The sequence below is a fragment of the Pseudophryne corroboree genome, chromosome 8, assembly GCF_028390025.1.
Source record: "Pseudophryne corroboree isolate aPseCor3 chromosome 8, aPseCor3.hap2, whole genome shotgun sequence".
Lineage (NCBI taxonomy): Eukaryota > Metazoa > Chordata > Amphibia > Anura > Myobatrachidae > Pseudophryne > Pseudophryne corroboree.
In genome coordinates this window covers 116,769,931-116,782,760 of record NC_086451.1, presented here as the reverse complement: position 1 = coordinate 116,782,760, position 12,830 = coordinate 116,769,931, and the positions used below count along the sequence as shown (strand labels likewise).

The following is a 12,830-nucleotide window of genomic DNA, read 5'->3' as shown; positions in this document are numbered from 1 at the left end:
TGGGTTCCAAAAGTCACATTGGTTTGAACCACTTAAATCTGTGGAGTTAAAATATCTCACATGGAAAGTGGTCATGCTGTTGGCCCTGGCCTGGGCCAGGCGCGTGTCAGAATTGGCGGCTTTATCCTGAAAAAGCCCTTATCTGATTTTCCATTCGGACAGGGCGGAATTGAGGACTCGTCCTCAGTTTCTCCCCAAGGTGGTTTCAGCGTCTCACCTGAACCAACCTATTGGTGGTGCCTGCGGCTACTAGGGACTTGGAGGCCTCCAAGTTGCTAGACGTTGTCAGTGCCCTGAAAATATATGTTTCCAGGACGGCTGGAGTCAGGAAATCTGACTCACTGTTTATCCTGTGTGCACCCAACAAGCTGGGTGCTCCTGCTTCTAAGCAGACTATTGCTCGTTGGATTTGTAGTACAATTCAGCTTGCACATTCTGTGGCAGGCCTGCCACAGCCAAAAATCTGTAAATGCCCACTCCACAAGGAAGGTGGGCTCATCTTGGGCGGCTGCCCGAGGGGTCTCGGCTTTACAACTTTGCCGAGCAGCTACTTGGTCAGGAGCAAATACGTTTGTAAAATTCTACAAAATTGATATCCTGGCTGAGGAGGACCTGGAGTTCTCTCATTGGTGCTGCAGAGTCATCCGCACTCTCCCGCCCGTTTGGGAGCTTTGGTATAATCCCCATGGTCCTTACGGAGTCCCCAGCATCCACTAGGACGTCAGAGAAAATAAGAATTTACTTACCGATAATTCTATTTCTCGTAGTCCGTAGTGGATGCTGGGCGCCCATCCCAAGTGCGGATTGTCTGCAATACTTGTACATAGTTATTGTTACAAAAATCGGGTTATTATTGTTGTGAGCCATCTTTCAGAGGCTCCTCTGTTATCATGCTGTTAACTGGGTTCAGATCACAGGTTATACGGTGTGATTGGTGTGGCTGGTATGAGTATTACCCGGGATTCAAAATCCTTCCTTATTGTGTACGCTCGTCCGGGCACAGTATCCTAACTGAGGCTTGGAGGAGGGTCATAGGGGGAGGAGCCAGTGCACACCAGATAGTCCTAAAGCTTTCTTTAGATGTGCCCAGTCTCCTGCGGAGCCGCTATTCCCCATGGTCCTTACGGAGTCCCCAGCATCCACTACGGACTACGAGAAATAGAATTATCGGTAAGTAAATTCTTATTTTTTTCACTGCTCCCCATATCCCTGCGGTCTTTCTCCATCTATACTAATAGAGTGAAAGTACTGCTGTTTGAAGTGTGTAAGCTCCAACCAAGAACACAAAAATATGCTATGTATGTTCAAAATGTGAGAGAAAGAGCATGAGTGTTGGCAGTTCCGCAGTATGCGACACATGTTTGGGAATGGACGCTCAACCTGGGAGCAGTGGTCCATCACGGTCATGGGAAAATGCTCTGGCAGATATCTCTAAAGAGATGGCGGAATCCTGTAAGCAACATTTAAAATGGGCTGCCGGGTTTTCGAAAACTATGGAGGAATTCCTCATTAGGCTTACTCCGCCAGCACAGGTGGAAAAGCCTGTGCGCAAATCTGTAAAGAGACCTCTCCCCACCCTGGGAGAGGAGGAGGGTCTCTTGATAGATGAGGAGAATTCAGAGGTGAGAGATTAATTTGAGGAGATATTGGATGGTAGTCCTCAAGAGGAGGATTCGGAGGTTAAAGGGTTAGAGTCCCTTATCGAGACTGTTAAACAGGTACTTAATTTCAAAGAAGAGGAAAAGGAACCTGAAGTGTTTGATCTGTTTTAATCTCAGAAACCGCCAGCGGCAATGTTTCCGATTCCTCAGACACTTCAACGTCAGATGGGAGAAGCATTGAAGCAGCCGGATAGACGCTTCCAATTGCCCAAAAAGTTCACAGTTAATTATCCTTTACCTAAGGGAGTAATGTCCAAATAGGAAGTACCACCGATTGTTGATGCTTCTCTAGCTAGATTGTCAAAAAAGACAATCTTACTTATACCGAATGTGACTACATTTAAAGAGGTGCCAGATCGTAAGTTGGATACGGCCTTTAAATCCATCTTTCTCCGGCTGGGTCCACAGGTTATCCACAGGATAACATTGGGATATGCCGGACGACAGCGGAAATGGCACCAAATAGTCACGAGCTTTCTGGCCTCCCAGGATGCATCCGGCTCCTCCATATAATCCCGCCCACCAACTCAGTCAAATCAGTTTTTTGTTTGGTGCGTCAGGAGCCGGACCATGGTCACAGGGCTGCTGTTAAGGCAGCCCTAAGCTTTTATTATTTTATTTTTATAGTCTTACTATGTTTTGAGTGATCTTTCTTAACAGCGTCTTAAACGCATGCTAGAAAGATTAGCTCCAATAACTCTCCACCGGGTCGCAACAACGCTTACCTTTGGGTATTAGTGCTGTCTCGACGGGCGTCTGTGTCGGATGTTCTAGCAGGTCCAGCAGATGTTATCAGGCTGTGGCCGGAGCATGGGGAGAAGGTAAGGCATCGGTTCCACTTCCTAGGGGATTTCGGACACAGCCGCACTGTATTGGAGGAGACCACAAACAGTGGCTGACGCGCCGCCACTCTTAAGTGCTCCAGCGCTATGCTTTAGGGATCATAGGTGCCAGGACTAGGTTGAGGCCGCGATCCCTGGAGTTTATGTCGGCAGGGGGAGTCAGACGCTCTCCTGGCCGCCCCTCCCCCCAGTTCATGACCAGTTTCCGTGCGTCTCCCGTCCATGAACTGATGACCTCACTTCCGTCTCAGACGCTACCACGAGGGTACTCGGTCGCAGCTTAGGCCGCTGCGGTTGTGTACACTAGAGTTGCCGCCGAGACCAGGTCGCAGACAGGAGCGTCTGCATACACTCATTGTTCACTGAGCGTCTGTGTCCTTTTTTGAGCATCTGTGTCTCTTATTCAGTTACCGGAGCGGCAGTGTACACTAGTAGCGTCTGAATCCACTCAGTGTCTTTTGAGCGTATTGATCGATCCTGGAAGTGGGGTGAGTCTCCCTGTATCCCACTCTACTGAGTAAGGGTTATACAGTACTAAAATTCTATCTACTGTGTAGTATGAATAGTTAATTTTGGTACACAATGCATACGAGGCCTGTACAGTACTGTGATTTTCTGCATTATTTGACTGAAAAGCTTATTAAAATAACTGTTTAAAAACAGAAACAGTAATTTGTACTCCTATATAATGCACTAGTATTTTGGGGTTGATATACTCATATGACAATTACTAATATTTAACATGTGACTGACTGCTAGTGTAATTGCTGACTTTTATATGTTTGTCGGTATTGTTTCTGAACCTCAATTCGGGTGCTCGGTTTGTGGTCAGATTGATATCACTTTTATATTTATATAAGTGATCTCAGTCACACAGAGTGTAGTATATTGTATAAACAGATCATTTACCATGTCTATGAGCGGCAAAAGTGACGAGGATACTTTATCAGGGACTCCTACACCCTTAACATGTCTATCTTGTAAAGTAGGGGTGTTAGCCCAGTATCTAACTTATGACGAGTGCGTATCAGCAAAATAAAAGACATGTTCAGCAACCAGTAGACCCACCATGGGGTGTGTTTGCTCAGACTTTGTCTACAATGGCTGACAGATTATCACCTGTGGTGCCACACCCGGGAGTAGGATACACTATTAACCCTTACATTCAGCTCCCTTCTTGTGGGTTAATTCCAGCCGCTTCAACAAGTAAGCAGGCTAGTGAAGCCAGGGTAGATACATCTATGTTACAGACTACACAAGACGATACAACAGATGAGGATACTGTGTATTCAAATTCCCCATATGACGACCAGTCGGAGGGTATCAGCTCAGAGGATATAGCTGAGCTTATTGATGCCATGAAGGCTGTTCTGTCTCTGGAAGAATCAGCCAAAGCAGTAACAAAATCGAAAGCACCTGTGTTTAAACGTCCAAAAGCAGTTAGGATTGAGTTTCCAGGGTCAGAAGATCTGACGGAAATCATGGAAGAACCTTGGGCTACACCCAATAAGAAATATAGAATTCCGAAAAAGTGGGATTCTTACTATCCTTTTCTGGCCGAGGACTGTTCTAAAAGAGAAGTTCCTCCTAAAGTAGATGCACATGTCGTGCGACTTGTGCGAAAATCTATTTTACCATTGCCGTCTACCTCATTGAATGATGTCACAGATAGAAGAGTAGATGGTTTCTTGAAAAACATTTTTTCTCTGTCAGGGGCTGTTGTAAGGCCAGCTATGGCTTCAGCCTGGATGGCAAAAGCAATGGTAGAATGGGCTCTACGCACCTACCAGGGAACATGAGTCTCATCTAGGCCATATAAAACAAGCTGTGCAATATTTGGAAGAAGCAGCAATTGATATGGGTACGATTGCTTCTAAAGCTTCAGCATTAACGGTAGCCGCTCATAGAACAATTTGGCTACATACTTAGAAAGTGGATGCAGAATCCAAGAAGGCTCTGGAAGCGTTGCCTTTCGCTGGTAATATTCTGTTCGGAAAGCAATTGACAGATATTCTGGAATTGGAAGCTGAATCCAAAAAGGTCATGTTTCCTGCTAATTATAACCCTAAACCGAGGGGTTCGAAACTTCAGCCATTTCGATGGCAGGGTAGATCAAAGGGAAAGGATGATTCTAACCAACCCCAGTACAATAAATCAGCTAGGGGTAGGAAGCAATGGGCCAATAGACGGCCAGCTTACAAACCAGAGCAGAAGCCATCAGTTTGAGGATGCGGGCCTCCGCCTGGAGGATTCCAGGGTTGGGGGCCGACTCCTTCATTTTGCACACATATGGCAGCAGTCGACGACAGATGCTTGGGTGCAGAAGGTGGTATCTCTCGGTTATGGTTTCCCTTTCAAGAAGCGACCTCCTCAAAGGTTTTTTTGCACCAGCCCGTCTCGTATAGAGTCGAAGGCCAGAGCTCTGCAGGAAGCAGTTCAGAAATTGCTTCAGTCTGGGGTAATTATCCCAGTACCCCTGACACAAAGGGGACGGGGGTTTTACTCCAACTTATTTTTGATTCAGAAGCCAAATGGATCATACCGACCAATTCTCAATCTCAAGAAGTTAAACGAATACGTTTGGGTTCCAAAGTTTCACTTGGGGACATTACGCTCCATAGTTTTGGCCATGGAACCAGGAGATTACATGGTATCTCTGGATGTACAGGATGCTTACTTGCACGTGCCCATAGCACGGTCCCATCAGTGTTACCTCAGGTTTGCCATCCTCCAGCAACATTTTCAGTTCCAGGCTTTGCCCTTTGGGCTAGCAACAGCCCCCAGGGTATTTACCAAAATTATGGTGTTTATGGCAGCTTATCTCCACAAGCAGGGGATAAGAATTTTTCCATACCTCGACGATCTTTTAATCCTGGCACAGTCCCAGGAATTACTCTTGGGCCATCTCCAACAGACAATAGCTTGTCTACAAAGACACGGACGGCTCATAAATTGTGAAAAGTCGTCTCTGAGCCCATCACAACGGATGGTTCACTTGGGGGCCATATTGGATTCAAGTCTACAAAGGATAATCTTACCTGGGAAAAAGATATCCAAGGTGCAGATAATGATTCAGGAATTGTTGCACAGTCAGACAATATCCATGCAGCGATGCGAGTGATGGGTCTGATGGTGTCAACATTCGACATGGTGGAATATGCTCAATTCCACTCCAGACCCCTACAGTACCTCATTCTAACCAGATGGAATGGAAAACATCAGACAATAAAAAGACAGATGATAAAGCTTCCAGTAAGCATAAAAAGGTCACTAGCCTGGTTGCTACCGACAGACCATCTAGACAAGGGGAGACCCTTTTGGATAGCAGATTGGCAAGTACTGACAACGGATGCCAGTCTTCAAGGCTGGGGAGCAGTTTTCGAAAATTTCTGGTTCCAGGGAAAATGGACCACATGGGAAAGTTGCCTGCCAATAAATCTGTTGGAGATAAGGGCCATATATATGGCTCTGGTTCAGGCAAAGGACATTCTGCAAGGAAGACCAGTCCATATCCGTTCAGACAATGCAACAGCAGTAGCGTACCTCAACCATCAGGGAGAAACTCACATACTAAGATGGGCAGAACTCCATCTTCCGGCATTGTCCGCAGTGTTTGTGCCAGGAGTGCTGAACTGGGAAGCGGACTTTCTCAGTCGACACACCATTCAGGAGACCGAATGGGCGTTACACCCGGAAGTATTTAAAACTTTAATAAACAGATAGGGTCTGCCAGAGATAGATCTCATGGCGTCCTGTTTGAACAACAAAGTTCCGGCACACAGGTCAAGAACAAAGGATCCCGGGCGATCTTTGTAGACGCATTATCAGTGAAATGGGAATTTCATCTGGCATATCTGTTTCCTCCAATCTCCCTGTTACCCAGGGTGGTGATGAAAATAAAGCAAGCAAAGGAAGCCATAATTCTAATAGCTCCAGCCTGGCCCAGAAGGCATTGGTATATAGATCTACTAAGGATGTCCGTGGAAGCTCCAATTCTGCTTCCTCAACGTCCAGATCTACTAATGCAGGGGCCTTGTTATCACAGCCACCCGGAACAGCTGTCTTTGACGGCGTGGCTGTTGAAACCTCTATCCTAAAATCAATAGGATTTTCAAAACAGGTAATTCAAACCATGCTTCGAGCAAGAAAGCCTTCTTCAGCTCGTATTTATCATCGAATATGGCAGGCCTATATTCATTGGTGTAGCGAAAGAGGTACGGATCCAAGATCTTTTAAAGTATCCAGGATTTTGGATTTCCTCCAAGCAGGAATGGATAAGGGTGTAAAGGTGGCTTCCTTGAGAGTTCAAGTATCAGCATTAACTGTATGGTTTCAGAAAAAGATTGCTAACCTACAGGATGTGCGTACTTTTTTTCAAGGAATGTTGCACATTCAACCACCGTTTGTTCCTCCTGCAGTACCCTGGGATTTAAATCTGGTTCTTAAAATCCTTCAGGGGGCTCCTTTTGAACCACTTAAGAGAGCAGATCTTAAATGGTTGACGGCTAAAGTTATCTTTCTACTGGCGATGGCGTCAGCTGGAAGAGTGTCAGATTTAGGAGCACTGTCATGTAAGTCTCCTTTTCTGATCTTTTATCCAGATAACCAGATTTAGTTCTGAGAACTGCTTTATCTTCCGAAGGTGGTTTCAAAGTTTCACCTGAACGCAGAAATTGTAGTCCCGGCTTTTCAGGTATCGGGACTTTCTGCGGGAGAAGCGTCGCTGGACGTAGTCCGAGCATTAAGAATTTATGTAGATCGTACTAGTGCCATCAGAAAGACAGATTCTTCATTCTCTACAGATTCCACAAAAGAGGATGGCCTGCTACTAAACAGACGCTAGCAAGATGGCTTCGAATTACTATTTCAGAAGCATATTCTCGTGCTGATCTCCCTGCTCCGGCTAATGTCTCTGCGCACTCTACACGTAGGGTAGGTCCTTCATGGGCAGCACATCATGGTGCTTCAGCATAACAGATTTGTAAAGCATCCACAAGGTCTTCTATTAATACATTCATTAGACATTATGCCTTGGATACTTTTGCGCCTCATGACGCGAATTCGGGTAAAAGGTTCTCGTGGCTAATCAGGAGCATCCCCATCACTAACAATGGTTTTGGGAATCCCAATGTTATCCTGTGGATAACCTGTGGACCCAGCCGGAGAAATATACCGTTATGGTAAGAACTTACCGTTGATAACGGAATTTCTCCTATGTCCACAGGTATCCACAGGGATCCCACCCTGACGCACCTGATTTGAGGATCTTTACAGTCACTAAACCTCTTCCCTCTTGTATGGAAGGGTGTGCATGTGTGTTCTTATCGCCTGAATAGGGTTCTACATGATGCTTCTGCCTAATTGCTGTGAAAACAACTGATTTGACTGAGTCGGTGGGCGGGATTATATGGAGGAGCCCGATGCATTCTGGGAGGCCAGAAAGCTTGTGACTATTTGGTGCCATTTCCGCTGTCGCTCCGGCATATCCCAATGTTATCCTGTGGATACCTGTGGACATAGGAGAAATTCCGTTATCAACGGTAAGTTCTTACCATAACGGTAAATTTGTGGCTGCAGGTGCATCCCAAAGACCCTCCATTATAGGTGCATGGGTCAGGAAAGGCCCATACACACTGGGCGATTTTGAGCTGAAAGCAGCTCACTTTTGGTGTTTTGAGCTGCTTTCAGCTCAAAACCGCCCAGTGTGTATGCCCCAGCGATGAGTGCTGATGCGCGCCCCCACTTAATCGCCGGCTGCCGCCGATCATCTGCTGATATCACCAGCAGGTGAACGGCTGGGTGGACGGCTTTCCATAGCGTCCTGCTATGGAAAGCCGTTCACATCTGCTGACATCGCTGGGCAGGGGGGAAAAGCGCTCAGTGTGTATGCACTGAGCGAGTTTCAGCCCAGCGATGTCGGCCATCATCGCTGTGCATACACGCTGGGCAAAAACGCCCAGTATGTATGCACCTTAAGGCTATTGTCGCTTGGGCAGGACAAATAGTTCAAGCTGTAGCGGAAGAAAATAATTAGGAAGAAATAGTCAGTCTAGCGGAGCATATCCGGGAGTCGGCCACTTACATCTGTCATGCCACAAAAGATGCTAGTAAGATAGCATCACGCATTTCAGGCACAGCAATATCGGGCAGACGGATTCTCTGACTCAGAGATTGGCAAGTGGATTCAAATTCAAAAAAGGCAGTTGAAGTGTTATTTGGGCCAGAATTGGACAAGTGGATTTTGCAAGCCACAGCGGGGAAATCCATGTTTCTGCCAACTACGTATCCTAGAACCACACAACCGGTAAGAAGGAACTACGCTGGACTGGTGTTTAATTCTTTTAGGTCTCAGTCCTTTCGTGGCAGAGCCTTTGGTGGACAAACACATGAACCAGAGGCCGTTCCCAGGCCACAGCCCAAAAGCAGGACTCTAAGCCTGCCAAAAAGACCATGGCATGACAGTCTCCCTGCTCACCTTGGGTCTCCCGAGATGGGCGCATGGTTGATGGGGTTTCAGGAAGCCTGGGCCAAAACCTCTCCAGAAGTCTGGGTCAACAATATTATCTCCCAGGGTTACAGAATGGCATTTCAGGCGCGACCTCACAGTCAATTCTTTACTACAGGCCGTCCTCGGTGCCCTCAAAGAGCGAGAGCATTAGACACAGCTATTCAAAAATGACTTCTACCTGAGGTAATTACAACAGTTCCGTTTCCTCAGAGAGGAACGGGGTTTTATTCAAATCTTTTTGTAGTACCAAAACCAGACGGGTCCGTGAGACCAATCCTCAATTTAAAGGTATTCAACCAATTCCTGACGGTTTAAATTTCAAAATGGACTCGATACAGTCAGTTATTGCGAGTCTGGAACATCGGGAGTTCATGATGTCGATGGGCATAAAGGATGCGTATCTACATGTTCCGATTTGGTCCCCACAGCAAGCGTATTTGAGGTTTGCCGTGGACAAAAATCATTACTAATTCAGGGCTCTCCCTTTCGGCCTGTCCTCAACCCCGAGAATCTTCACAAAGATCATGGCAGTCATGGTAGCGAAATTGAGATCAGTAGTAGTAATGATAATACCGTATCTAGACGACCTCTGGATAACTCATCAAGTTCTACTTCAGCACGGTTGGATTGTGAATTTCAAAAAATCAAATCTGCAACCGACACAGTGAATTCAAATCCTGGGTCTTATCTTGGACTTGGACTTATACAACTGAGAGTGTTCCTTCCAGAGGACAAGATCCGAGACATCAAGGAGATGGTTCGACTGGTTTTACAGAATCAAACGGTATCGTTACATCTCTGTGTATGGCTTCTGGGAAAGATGGTGGCATCATTCGAAGCGGTCCAGTACGGTAGGCTACATTCCAGACCCTTTCAATTAAATCTGATTGCTCAAGGAGCAGGCATGCATCTACTTCTTCACAGAAGAATTTGCTTGTTACCTCAGGCCAGGATTTTGTTGGTTTGGTAGTCGATTCACAGGAACCTATCAAGGGGAAAAATGTTTGGAATCTGGGATTTGATAATTTTGTCGACAGATGCCAGTCTCAGAGGATGGGGTGCCGTACTAGGCAACCATCAATTTCAGGGGAGATGGTCACCGTACGAGAGCAGCTTACCGATAATTGTACTGGAACTGCGAGCCATCTACAATGCACTCCTTCAAGCAGAGAGTCTAGTAAGAGCTCAACATGTGAGGGTGCAATCGGACAATGTAACAGCAGCGGCATACATAAATAGTCAGGGAGGAACAATGAGCCGCATGGCCTTAAGAGAAGCTACAAAGATTCTGTCCTGGAGAGAAAGACACGACATAGTCCTGTCGGCTACCTTCATTCCAGGAGTGGACAGTTGGGAGGCAGATTACCTCAGCCGTCAAGATACGCACCCAGGAGAATGGAGTTTACACCCCCAGGTCTTTGAAGCAGTAGTAAGGAGATGGGGGTTACAGCAGGTAGATCTCATGGCCTCTCGGAACAACGATCAGTTGCCGAGATATGTGGCCAGGACGCGGGATCCAGCAGCGGAAGCAGTGGACGCACTGACAGTGCACTGGAATTACGACCTAGAATACGTATTCCCACCGTCTCCTTTATTACTAAGAGTGTTAAAAAAGGTAAAGCAGTAAAGAGCGTGGGTAATCTTGATAGCGCCAGATTGGCCTCGCAAAAGTTGGTATGCGGATCTGAAGAAACTTCTGGCGGACGTGCCCTGGAGGCTGCCGCAGATGAAGGATCTGTTCTCACAAGGCCCTTTTCTGCATCCGTACCTGAACCGACTACGTTTGACGGCGTGTTTTTGAAACCAGGATTTTTTAGGGAGAAGGGTATCCCGAGATCAGCTATCCCTACCATGTTAGCGGCACGGAAACCGGTCACGGCGACGCACTACCATTGGATCTGGAAGAGATACATAGGGGTATATTCAATTAAAGTCAGATCCTTTCCGACATGTATTTGTCGGAATGGATCCGACAACCCCTATTCAATCCCATCTTAATTCGACTTTTTCAAGTCTAATTAAAATGGGACACAGAGGAGGAGAGGGGGGGCGAGCCGCGGGGGGACAGACGGTGGGCATACAGGGAGATCAGCAGGATGTCACTCAGCCGTCTGACCGCACGGCAGCTTCCACCCGGCTCCAGCAGCGTGGAAGCTGCCGTGAGGTCGGGCGGGTGAGTGACATCCAGCTGCAGCGCTACTGTAGTGCTGATCTCCCTGTATGCCCGCCGGCTGTCCCCCCGTCTCCCTACGGCTCCCCCCCCCCCCCCCCCCCCCCCTCGCCTCCTCTGGGTCCGCATCTCATTCCGACATCATTTTGATATCGGATTGAGATGGTCGAAAAGGGGGGCCAATACCTGTCGGATTTGGCCCCGTTTTTGACATCAACACGTGGATCGGCAGCTATTCCGCCGATCCACGTGCTTTTTCGACAAGTCGAATTTATCGACTTGTTGAAAAATTTAGCATAATATTGAATCGGGATTCGACCGTAAAAAGTCGAAAACTGCCGTCTTTTCGACAGACGCCAGTTTTCGACTTCGAATATACCACATAGACTGTTGCCAACTTAAGGGTTGGAACCCTAGAGAATTCCACCTTAGTAGATTGTTGAGATTTCTCCAATCGGGGTTGGATGGCGGATTACATTTAGGATCCTTGAAGGTCCAGGTCTCGCCACTTTCAATTCTTTTCCCACAGAAACTGGCGTCTCTACAGGAGATTCAGACTTTTTTACAGGGAGTGTTGAGAATTCAACCTCCTTTTCGTCCTCCCACGACTCCGTGGGATTTCAATTTGGTATTGTAAATCTGACCTTTCGAACCTTTAGAGCGGGTTGATCTAAAATATGTGTGTTGGAAAACGGTCTTACTGTTGGCTTTAGCGTCAGCCAGACGGGTCTCGGAATTAGGGGCCCTGTCATGTAAGAGTCCTTTTCTTGTTTTTCATGAAGACAGCGTGGAGCTCTGTATGAAGGCGGAGTTTTTACCTAAGGTGGTTTTTGGTTTTCACATAAACCAACCAATGATGGTCCCATCGTTCCAGGGGGAGTCGGATGACTTTTTCCTGGATGTGGTCAGAGCTTTAAAGGTGTACATACAGGTTACTAGTTCTCTCAGGAGAACAGACACCTTGTTTGTTCTGTATGATGGCCCCCGGAGAGGCTGGCCAGCTGCAAAACAAACCTTGGCTAGATGGATAAGACTGACCATCAAGCAAGCATATCTCTCAAATTGTAAGAGTTCCGTTTCGGGTGGGTGCTCATACCACCATATCTGTGGGAGCTTCTTGGGCTGCGGCTAGAGGAGGTTCTACTGCGGCAACATGGTCTTCATCGCACGCGTTCACTCGCTTTTACAAATTTGATACCTTTGCTTCTAGAGATTAAAATATTGGTTGTTTGGTTCTCCAGGCTTCGGAATGGAACTCCCGCCCGTGGGAGTATTTTTGGAATGTTCCCAGCTGTTTAGATCTCCAGTGTCACCTAGTGGATGATAGAGAAAAGAGGATTTTGGTACTTACCGATAAATCCAATTCTCTAAATCCACTCAGAGACACTGGATGCCCACCTCGGTGCTGTCAGCCTTCGTGTTCTTGTTAAATTTGGTCAAACAAGCTTGCATTATTTTCATGTTTGGACAGTTCTTGGTTGTTGTGTGACGTTGTGATGTATATTTGGTTCCTTCCCGCGAGGCGAGTCTTTTATGTCCCCTCTTCTCTCTGTCAATTTTTCAAACTGGAGGGATAGGGGGGCGTGAAGGGGTAGGAGCCAGCTGTGAATCATTTTTATTTAATTAATGAATTGTGCCACCTCCAGTCT

The 12,830-nt window shown here is 46.8% G+C and overlaps 1 protein-coding gene across 5 annotated transcripts in view; it reads left to right on the top strand.

Annotated features, from left to right (window-relative positions):
• The window catches only part of GOLGA1 (golgin A1), a 217,811-nt gene that overhangs the window by 191,762 nt on the left and 13,219 nt on the right, over positions 1-12,830 (top strand). The window lies entirely within an intron of this gene.